Source organism: Bidens hawaiensis, unplaced genomic scaffold, assembly GCF_021521415.1.
Source record: "Bidens hawaiensis isolate Kalapana, Puna unplaced genomic scaffold, B.hawaiensis_p1.1 tig00048458_1, whole genome shotgun sequence".
NCBI lineage: Eukaryota > Viridiplantae > Streptophyta > Magnoliopsida > Asterales > Asteraceae > Bidens > Bidens hawaiensis.
The window spans coordinates 135,226-147,486 of record NW_027498688.1 but is presented as its reverse complement, the minus strand read 5'-3'; positions in this window follow the sequence as shown (position 1 = coordinate 147,486).

Sequence of the window (12,261 nt, the reverse complement as noted above, 5' to 3'; positions counted from 1 at the left end):
TCCAACCTCAGAACATAATCGTAAATGGAAATTGAAAATCAACTATTCATGTATCACCATGACTTTTCGGATTTTCAATCCCAACAACGAATATGTAAGTAAAAATCAATAAAAATCGAAATTCAACAAAAATCGAAATATCGCGGAATAAAACATAAAATCATATACTGCGCAAGCGCGAGCATATTCATAAATAACGAGTAATTAACAATAAGCGCGCAAACATGAGATTTCTCTCATGCGCGAGAGGGGACTCTTAGGTATTCTAGGCCGTTACGTCTAACCACCTATCCTAAAGTCAACGAGCTCTGATACCAATCTGTAACACCCCGACCAAAGGCGGATTATACATCGGGGCGCCACATATTGTTTCATTACTCGTGACACTATTGGGTGGTCATATTTAATAAATACATTCATTCGCGCACAGCGCAAAGCAAACACGAAATATAAATCAACATAAATCAATATATTATAAATCATAATATCCGAACAGCAATAACTTGTCTTGATACATTTTAATCTAGGTCAAAAATAAAGAAAACTTCCTACGTGTCCACAAGCTCCAAATACAGCTACTGCAAACCTGAACATGTGTTAAAATAAACGTCAACACTTGCGTGTTGGTGAGAAATCAAGTTTAATACAATACATAGATGACAATAAATCTGCGCGCAACATGTGTATGTCTGGGTTTCAACAAGGGTGTAATCAGATCGGGACCAACTCTAAGAGACAAGACTGCCAGTTGCTCACAATTGAGCTCACAAACAAGACTAACTGTGCAAGTGTAACAAAAGAGAAAATCATAAACGATAGTTCTCCACGTGTTTCATCTAATGGTACCATGAAAACTGCGGAATAGACCGACAAGACGGTTAATGATCCATACATACAAATAACAGCCAAGTCTACGTCCTCAACACATGGGATACTGCGCGACTAAAGTTCATAAACAAGTTTAAGGACTCTAAGTTTGTATGAACACATGAACATCCCAAAACATTAAAAGCAAAAAGGGATTAGGTACGAGATTACTCACTTGATAAAGATGCGATGATAGATAAAGCAAGAACCAAACAAGCAAGTTAACCTATAAGTAAAGATTATTGTTTTAACGATCGGTTTTAAGTCTTGATTATAAGTTAGCATAATTAATAAGTAAATTATTATATATATATATTACCGGAAAAAGCAGGGCAGAACAGAGGAGGAAGACGGAGGCAAGAGAGGAGGAGGCGGCTGAAGAACAACGGCAGAGAGCAAAAAGGGAGGAAGAGAATAAGTGTAGTGTGTGAAGTGTTAAGAAAATAGTACTATATATAGGCAAACCCTAGGGGACACAAACCCTAGAAAAGATCTCCAAAAGTAAAAGAAAAGATATCAACAGTAAAAAGTTCTGAAAAGTAAAGATATCAAAAGATATGGTAGCAGGGAAAAAGAGGAAAAGGTTGACATGGATTCAGAAAAAGGCATGGGAGAGGACAGATAAAGTTACTGGTCAAGCATGGCAAAAGCAGATTCTCAAAAGATTATGTCAGTCACTTTATCTGCCAACCAGTGGGGTTGGCGCGCATGCTGCGTCGAAAGCAACTTTTCAGACTTAAAGCAGATTAGGTCAACAGCTCAAAAGATAAGACAACTCAAAAGCAACGGCTAGATTAACAGAAGAAAACTCAAAAGGGGGGTTAGCGCGAGAAGGCTCGAGCGCGAAGGCAAAAGTGCGCGAGCGCGAAGGCAGACAGACACCAACCTTAACGCGTCGCGGGAAGAGATTATATTTCTAAGCGCGCCGCGGGAAGAACTTCAATTCTAAGCGCGTCGCGAGAAGAACTATATTCCTTAGCGCGTCGCGGAAAGAACAGTATCCATAGCGCGCCGCGGGAAGAACTAAAATCCTTAGCGCGCTGCGGGGACAGTTCGTCTCGCGTATCGCAGTAACAGGTGGTCTTCACGCAGGCTTCCTTGTAAGGGGTCTGGCGCGTGGAGCTGCGCAGACAACCTTAGGCGGGAAGGAACATAGGACAAGCAAAGAGTTAGAAGAAAAAGAGGGAAACAAGGCGTAAGGGCGGTGACGGCGACAAGAGGGAAAGAATAGGCGGAAAGAGAGAAGGAGAGGGACGGGACGGCGGAAAGAAAGAGAGAGAAAGAGCGGGTAGGAAAATATATATATATTATTATTAAAAATAAAGTATAAGTATAAATAAATACTAAATCATAAAAGAAAAGAGATCGGGCCAGAGAAACGGGTACCTGGGTCGGGTCGGATCGGGCAGATGTCACAAGCTTCCACTGCCTGAAGACGGTGCTCTGGAGTACGATACTGATTGAAGACGAAGACAAGCGACGATACTAAAGACTAGAGGGAGATTATTGGGCCATATTTTGTATATGTTTAGTCTTTTGTATTGTGTACGTTTTGTATGTTATCGTCTTTGTTAATAATCATGTATTGGGCCCGAGGCCATTTTAAACAAAGCCCATTGGGCTATTTAAAATAGAAAGGTGACATGTCATGTCTTCTCTATAAATAGGAAGCATGTGCATGTCACAACACAAGCTTTTGAAAATCTTAGCCTTCCATCTAATTTCTCATCTCTCTCTCAAAAGCCGAGAGTAACTAAACTACAAACAAGACCCGAGATCTAAGGTACTTAGTGTGATTTCCGCTAAGCAATTAGATTGATCCAAGAATTGTTGTTAGATCCATTATCGGGACCTACAATCTTGGCTAAGAGTGTTTATACATACAACATTACATGTATGTCTAGATATAAAGCCGAGTGTGTGTGAACATTGCGTGCACGTGATGTTTTGCATAAGATGAAGCTCATAAAAGCAAACCATAGTTTTAAATATCACTACATATACTAGCACGTTTTTCTCTTATGGATTGCCGGGACTTTCTGAAATTTCTTGGGATGTTTAGCTTTAGTTTACGTGCTGTTCGATGAATTTGTTCAAAGATTGCTTGAGGACAAACAAAGTTCAAGTGTGGGGAGATTTGATTTATAAGAATTTGTGTATCTTTTCGGTACTAAAATATCTTCAAATAAGCGTCATACGGCAATTATACTAGAATAAATAACCACTAATGTTTATAATTTCTATCTATAGGTAAATATAGCCCTAAGGAATCAAACGAGTTGATATACGAAGAAAAACAGAGATCAATGGTGAAAACATGACACCCATGGTGAATCAAGGTATGGCCATGTCTAGAGCTTACGAAGTAAAGACAAAATTTAGGAAGACAAAATATGGCCATGTTAACCAAAACACACCCATATTATCAAGAACAAAAGGAAAAGAAAAAATTGAAGGTTCTAAAGTTAAATTTTGGTTATGTCCTCCCAAAACACGCCCATGTTTTCAGTACAAGAGAAATGGACAAAATTTGGACCGTTATGGGCCCATCAAGTTCGTGCTTTTCTTAACAGTTAATGTTGGCGGCGTTTTCTCCGGTTGTCTTGGAGATGAACAGAGGGTTTGCAGGAGAGGGGATCGAGATAAACTTTTAAAAGGGTTGTGCAAGGAGTGAATTGGTTTTAAGGGATCGATTATTCTTCTTATTATTTTTATAATCAATTGTCTGTTAATCAAATCCGGAATTAATGTGGTTGAAGTTGTATTAAAGGAAGGCGCGTCAAAATGAAATCGGATATTTGGAAATCAAATAACTATACAATTAAATGGGATTAGTGGGCACGTCAAAGTTGTGGAAGGTTATTGCTATTCGGATCCTTTTAATATTATTTTTTTCTTTTGTTTATGTATAGTATCACAACTAATTTTTCCATTTATTTATTCCTTAAATCTTATCATACTTTGATTATTAAATGATATTATTATTATTATTAAATGATATTATTATTATTATTATTATTATTATTATTATATATATTAATTTTGAAATTTCTTCACACTCACATTTTTCCTGTTCATTGGTTCAATCGCTTTATTCCATTGTATTATAGGCATGTTATGTTGTACCTTTATATTATTATATGCTTTTTAATGTAAGGTTTCACCTTTACACCTGGTATTTCTTCTTTACATCTCCTGCTTCTTTACGCATCACCCCTACCCTCTTTCTCTTTCTCTCTCTTCTTTTGTCATCTCCGATCTTCAACCGCCCTTTGTCACCTCACCATCTTCTTCAACTACCAAGGTCGTCACCACCATTGTGTTTAACATTCCATCTACCGTTACCGGGTTCCATTTGGAAACCCTAGGTGTCGGCGGTGGTCCGATGGCCTTTTAGTAGTACAAGATCCCATCTATGTTGCCGGGTTCCATTTGGAAGCCCTAGGTAACGGTGGTGTGGCGGCGGTCCGATGGCATGGAGACAGTCGGAAATGGGTGGATTTGGAAACCCTAGGTGGTGTGGTGACGGTGAGCGCCCGGTGGTGGTGGCGTTGTGGTGTTCTGAAGCTGTGCCGATGACATTGATGGCCGTGGTGGCGTGGTGAGACGGTCGAAGGAAATGGGGAGGCCGCTAACCTACTATTGCCTTAACTTTTGTAGCTTCCTTTACGATAATTTGCTCGGGTGAGTAGTTAGGGTTTGGAAATTGGTTTATTGCGTGCTAAATGCAGTTTTCGTTTTGTGTCTTGCAATCATTCTAGCCTATTTTCATATTGGTAAGTAAGCTATATGTACAAGTGATTGAAGTTCATATGATTGCTTACTTCAAGTACCTGTTTTTCGGCTCTAATATTGCAATTGATCTTCATCGTTCAATAGTTTTTGATGAATCAATCCTTGCTGAAGTTATCGATGCTTCGAGTTTCGGATGTTAGAATTCAAAAATTCGGCAAACCTAAGGTAATATTTTAACAAGCAACAGTCTGAATATGTGATTATGATTTCTCAATTAGAAATTAGAATCGACCTAGGGTATGGAATTTGGATATAAGATTTGTGCAGTGCGTTAGTGCAATCGTCTGCATACTTTGTTTGATTCAACTCTGATTGCACTATACTTTTGAAAACATTTTGCTTATGATTTTGTTGGAATTGATGAACAAAAGTCTTGATGATTCAGGGTTTCTTATTTACTTATTGTTACTGTTTCTAAAAGGGATTTAATTGTTTGGGCTTAATGGTTTCTATTAGGCCACAAGATTAGTTTTGATATCTTTGTGATTCAAGTTCATTTGTGTCATGAGTCTGTGAAACAAGTCAAATAACATGTATTAGCTAAATAAAAAAAAGCATACTTCAATATGATTCATTATCTTCATTTTCATTTGTTGTGTACATGATAATTGGATTATTATGAGTTTTTTCAGTATAGTATAGGTAATATGTAACCTATTAATTTCAAAGTATTATATGCCTTCTTATGCTGAACCTAGATGTACTAACATGCATATTTTTTCTAAAAAAATTATGCATTTTAGTTGTTTAGGTGTTTGATTTGATAAGTTGGTTTATAAGTTATATATGAACTGTTGTAATTCCTGATTGCATAAGAATATAGTAAAATTATAACTGTTAGGTTAGAAAAAAAAAGTTGTTAAAAAGGGTGATTTAAATCCTATTTAATATGTTAACTGAACCTACTGATTTTTTTACTTGAAACATCTTTTCTCTACTTTCCATTGTTGCAGACTGTTTGGAAATCCTAGATGGTGGTGGTGTGGTGGCAGTGGTTGTCGGGTGGCCTGCTACCATTCCTTTTTATGGTTGTTGCGATGCTGTGTCGTTAGTTGCTCAGGAGTGCACTAGCGTCGGTGCCATTTCCGGCCGTCTATGGCGGCGACAGCGGTTGGTGCTTTATGATGTTTTTGTTTTGTCGCTGAATATTCAGTGTAGACTATGATGGTGCCCCGCTACTTAGCGTGACATTCTATGTTGCAGCCATAGTTGAGATTCGAGCCTTGAGTAATTTGACTTCCCATGATATTACTTTTCAGTTGATGTTGTAGTTTGGCGATGTAATTACTTTTCATTTGTGTTTCAAGTAGTGTTAAGATTTTCATTTGTTTCAAGTAGTGTGAAGATTTTTCCGAGTTTTGTTTTCCTGTCACGTAACAAGCGTAACGCTATGGGTATGTAAATGTGAGGGTTGTTTACACCCCCGCCGCAACGCGACGGGTCTAATACTAGTTTAGATGAAATAAGAAGTTCACGTGGATGCAGTTAGTAAATAATATTGTTATGAGTTTGTTTATTTATTTTCTTGCTATATTGTATCATTAATTAATATTGTTATTATGAATTTATTGAACACTATTTATTAGACTAAGCAATCGGTTATATAACATTTAATTAATTCTAGGGACCTATTAGTTTGTTCAAATACGACATAATAAAGCGATATTTATTAGGTTAGGGTTTTCAAATTTTCATATATTAAGGTGCTGTTTGTTTTTGCAGACATAAACTGTCTGCAAGCTGATTTCATCTGTTTTCATGTCTGCAACTGAAGATGTGGTCTGAAGATCTGTAAGCTGAAAATATAAGACTGTTTGTTTTTATAAGCTGATACTGTCTGCATAACTGTCAAACTTATCTCACAAGATAGAAGTCATTTATTCAAGTTACATCTAGTTTTTAGTCTTTGCTTGCCATGCCGATTTGGTTTTGGTGGGTGGTGGAAGGTGGTGGTGGTGGATGGTGGTAGTGGCGGCGGACGGTGGGTAGTGGCGGTGGATGGTGGTGGTGGACAATGGGTGGTGGTGATGGATGGTTTTGGTTGGTGGTGGACGGTGGTGGTGATGGATGGTGGTGGTGGTGGTGGGTGATGGATGGTGGTGGTGGCGGTGATGGATGGTGGTGGTGATGGATGGTGGGTGGTGGACGGTGGTGGTGATGGATGGTGGTGGTGGTGGCGGACGGTGGTGGTGATGGATGGTGGGTGGTGGACGGTGGTGGTGATGGATGGTGGGTGGTGGACGGTGGTGGTGGCGGTGATGGATGGTGGTGGTGGTGGCGGTGATGGATGGTGGTGGTGGTGGGTGATGGATGGTGGTGGTGGCGGTGATGGATGGTGGTGGTGGTGGCGGACGGTGGTGGTGATGGATGGTGGGTGGTGGACGGTGGTGGTGATGGATGGTGGGTGGTGGACGGTGGTGGTGGCGGTGGATGGTGGTGGACGGTGGCGGCGGGGTACGGGGGTGGTGGTGGTGGCGGCGTACGGTGGGTGGTGGTGTTGGCGGACGGTGGTAGGAGCAGTGGATGAGAGGGTGGCTGCAAAGGGAGAAGAGTAGGGTTTTTTTGTGAAGATGTTTTAAGCAAGATTTCCTTGCTTTTCTTTTAAGATGAAAGAAGATAACTTCATATCTGTTTTAAGAAAAAAAACAAACAGTCTTCAAGGGTAATGTCTGCGCGCCTGCAGACATTAGCTCCCTTGAAGATGTTTGAAGAAAAAACAAACACCCCCTAAGCCATGGAGTATACTCTAACTCATCTTAATTCCACATAAGCTCCACATCACTCATTTTTTCCTCTTTCACTCCATCTTATCCAAAGCAAATGGTTTAATCTATTTAACTCCATCTCACTCCTATTAGTTTTTAACAAATCAATACATATTGTTCCTTTTAACACGTGAAAAACATAATCCATTGGTCTTTTTAACAAAATTAACACGAGTCGGGAGAGGTTTAATGCATATTTTGTTGGGAAATTTCTACAAACGAGTATCTTTGGATATCTGAGAGTCGAGTAAACACTATCTGATCAAAATTAATATTTTGACCGGATGAAACTCATATTTGAGAGCAAGAATCAAATATGGAATTTATGTGTGTTCGTATGATGAAATAACGTTATATTAGGGTTTGATGCAGGGAATTTGCAGTTATCATAAAACTGAAAATACGATGCTATTAGTTTTATTAATTTTCGTAACGAAAATCAGTTAAATTTATTTTCTAATACGATTTTAATAAAGCAACATATGTCCGAAATAAAAATTTTTTAAGCTGACCTGGCAACTCGACCCCAGGGGCGCTGCCCCTTGGACCCTGCCAGGGGCTGCCGCCCCTCGACCCCCGCCAAGGGGGCGTTGCCCCTTAGAACCCCCATGACTCAGGGGCTTCACCCCTAAGTACCAATAGGATTATAAATTATAATAAGATCAAATAAGTGTGCACCATGCACTCGGCTTATTTAGATTCATATTACAATTAACTTGATCAACAAGTTAATCCCTAATTACACTAAAATCACTAACATATTTAAAATTAAAATGCCATATCATTTAACTAATGTTGGACGTTATAGTACACCCCATGGTGTTACATTTTCACTAGTTTCGTAACTATGGGTTACGATTCTCATTGATTAAAGGTGTTGATTGGCTTATAAATAAGGAATCTTATTTTGTTGAAAGTATTGTGAATATTCAGGAGATCAAAACAAGCAATTTCGTTTATTTTGTAAGCAAGTTTCCTTTTTGATAGAATTGTTTTTGACATAATTTCTGAACCATCTTCCCATATAAATTTTATTTTTGTGTGTGAGGTAATTTAATTGTATCCATCGATCTGCTTACAATATTATATACCAATCTTTGGCAGTGTATCAGGATCGGCTCATAGCATGCTGATAGTTCATAGTTTACAGCTGCTCAGCAAAATGCATACACCAAGTTTGCTTGGGTCCATAACTTCCTACAAATGTAAGTTTACCTTTATGACCTGTTTCATTAGGTAGGAACCAGAACATAATTGATGTTTGATGGTTAATTGTCTAATTAGTGTTTGATGGTCAGTTGTTCAAAACTGTAGTAGAGGATGGAGAAGTGCAGACAAAGACATTATCTAATTAAGACCGCAAACATCTGAAGAAAAATAAAATTGAGTACGGGATTTCTGTATGCGTTATAAACAGAAATCCGTAGGAATTTGAGACAGAAGACGCTAAAAAGCTCGTGCGGAGAGGTTAATCACCAGTGGGAAGGGAGGCAATCAAGAGAGAGAATGAGAGCTATAGTTTTTCCCCAAAGTGTAAGAATGGCTTATGCATGAGAACTTGTTACGGTTAGAAGGTTTACTGTATCACTTTTGAATTCATTACTGCCAGATTGCTTAGTTAATGTTTATAAGCGCGTGTATACTGCTTGTGTATAATAGAATACGAAGTCAATAAATGACTACCTGATTTATATATGCATGACCAAGTATTTATACGAATATAAGGGAAAGGTTGGGAAATAACGGTCAAGTACCCAACCAACATGTCGGTTCATATTCCGTTGTGACGTTTAGTAATGTTATTGTTACATAAGAATAATAACTCTTAACAACCTAACTTAACCAGACTACCTTATAATCTTATTATTCTCTCATAAGCTAGACGTACATTCCATCCTCCAAATTATATCCTTAAGTCTCTTAAAATCACTTGCAGGCCAAATGCTTTTATAAAGATATCTGCCACCTTGCATCTCTGGTTCTGCACAATAAAACTTCAACTTCTCCTTTGGTAATAAGTTCTCTTATGAATTGATGCATGCTTACTCAAAATTCCAGAAAATTCCAAATGATGTTTGATGTATACAAGGAGCTTGATAGTAAACACTTTCTCCCACAAAAGGGCCTTTTATTTAATGGTATCAAGGTTTGTCTTAGTGGCATCAAGGTGTTGATTTTAGTGTTTTTGCAATTCCCAGACTTCTGTTTATAAATTTTAATTTTGTGGCCAGTTTATCAGGATCAGGTTCGGATCATAACATGTTGATAGTTCATATATCAAAAGACATGCACCAATTCAGTTTGTTAAAGTACATGCTCAATTGCTACTGTAGATCTTTGCAATCAGTGCCGGTAAGCTCCTTTTCAGGATGAATATCTAACTTGTTTTATCATTTTATTAAAAAAAATTGTTGGTGTTAGTCTTCTTGCCGTTGTTGGTTCAACGCGTAGTAAAAAGCGCTATCCGCCTATACCAATCAAAAATCACCGTCATTACCCACAGCTTCAACAACGACAGGATTTTGTCGCTAACTCCATCTTCGGGTTTGGAACTCACAAAATGTTTCACATCAAATTGGCATTTTGTGAGAGAATTTGGGAGTGGAGTAGATGTTTTGAAATATAGTCGTTATCATGCTTGCGGATTGAGATAAATAATTGTTTTAAATTTAACAACCTTTTTTTCCTATAAACAATCAAATTAATTTCAATGGTCAATATATGATAAACAGCCAATGAATTAGCAAACAACGAACATGTAGTAAAAATATAAATTTACACGAAAAGTTTCAAACTTTAATTTTACATCAAAATTAAAAAAAAAATGAATAACACAACTATGCGTGCATACGTCTAGACGTACAGACCGTGGTAAACTGTAGATTTGACGCCTCCATATAGTTGTCATGTAAATAAGTTCTATACAAACTGTGTATGGCTATACGTATCATATGTTCTTCATTTTTGTTGTTTTTTTAGGTGGTTGTTAAAAAAATTTTTGATCGGTGTAAAAAATTCTTGGGTTCCGGTCAAAAGTAAATCATGTATATAATAAAAAAAACTGCATGGAGTATAAGCGACCTCATAAGAGCATCCTTACCCATAAACCAATTCAAACGTCCACCTTATCGTCACATCATATTCTAAACTTTTCACAAAAAAATCTCGCTTTTCCTCCACCCATAAACCAACCTAAACCCCATTAAAATACAATAAATATGTATATGTATATATATGTGTGTGTGTGTGTGTGTGTGTGTGTGTGCGTGATGGATCTTGCGAGAAGTCAAGCTAAAGTGAGAAGTGCGTGAAGTCAATATGGACCACTCATTTAATTTTCAATCTTCCATTATTAAAAATATATGAAAAGTGTATTAAAATAATATAAATGTATTCTCTCTAATTAATATATATAATTGAAGCACATGAGTTACATTTCTAATTAATATATTAATCTAATCACAATAACTAAAAGATTTAAAAAATCAATAAATATATAATACAATAAATTTATCTTTTTTACCATATCTCTTGAGTTCACCCTACACAACTATAATTTTTCCTACACCTCTTCAAAATTTTGATATATATCTTTAATTTTTTCGTACACGTCTTAATTTTTTTTCCTACACATTTTCAATTTATTCGTATCTATGCTTTTCGTCCTACACATTTTCAATTGTTTCCTACGCATATTCAATTTCTTCCTACACATCATTAATTTTCTCATACACATCTTAATTTTTTTCCTACACACATTTTATTTTCTCATACACAACATATTTTTTTCCTACACAACTACATTATCTTCAATTGTTTCCTATGCATATTCAATTTCTTCCTACACAACATTAATTTTCTCATACACATCTTAATTTTTTTCCTACACATATTTAATTTTCTCATACACAACATATTCAACATATTTTTTTTCCTACACATTTACATTGTACACTTTTTTTCGTCCTACACATCTTCAATTTTTTTTCCTACGCATATATAATTTCTTCCTACTCATCTTCAATTTTTTTCCTACACATCTTTAATTTTCTCATACACATCTTATATTTTTTTCCTACACATTTTCAATTTCTTCGTACGCATTTTTTTCCTTCTTACAAATATTTAATTTATTATTTTTTTTTCAAAAGAGAAATCAATAATGAAGATACTATTTTGCTTAAATCTTATAAATTAAAAGTTGTTTATTGGTGAAAAATGAACAAAGTTAGATTTTATACTAACATATAATGAAATAAGTAAATTGTAACTTACAAATCATAACTTTTGGATATTTATGCTTTGAGCTTTTATTTAGGAATAGATGAGAGAAATTAAATAATTTATTATTTTATTCTACCTAAACTAACTTTTTCATATTTATTTTAATGTCTTTAAAATTTTATTAATTACAATAAATACAATAATGTTTCAACCACTGATTAATAATCTAATGGTTGAGATCACTTCTTGCACTTCTTGCTATAAGAATCACTTCTGAAATGAACCTAATTATATATCTATAATATATATAAACCAAAACCCTAAAATCTTATGTGTCGCGATGTGGTCACTCCCCCCTTTTATGGAAGTCACCAGATTGCTTAATTTTTAAATGGAAGCATCTCATTGATTTAACCCAAATTATAGGTATGGGTCTTACCAAAACCAGATAGCTCTTAAAAGGGTTATAATATCTCATTAAATTAAAAATTAACCTTACAAATTATTTGATGTGAAAATCCTATAAAATAGGGATATACTAAAATTTAATATCCAATTTAAAAAGAAAAAGATATTATTTATAAGTAATAAACGATTTTATAGTAAAAAA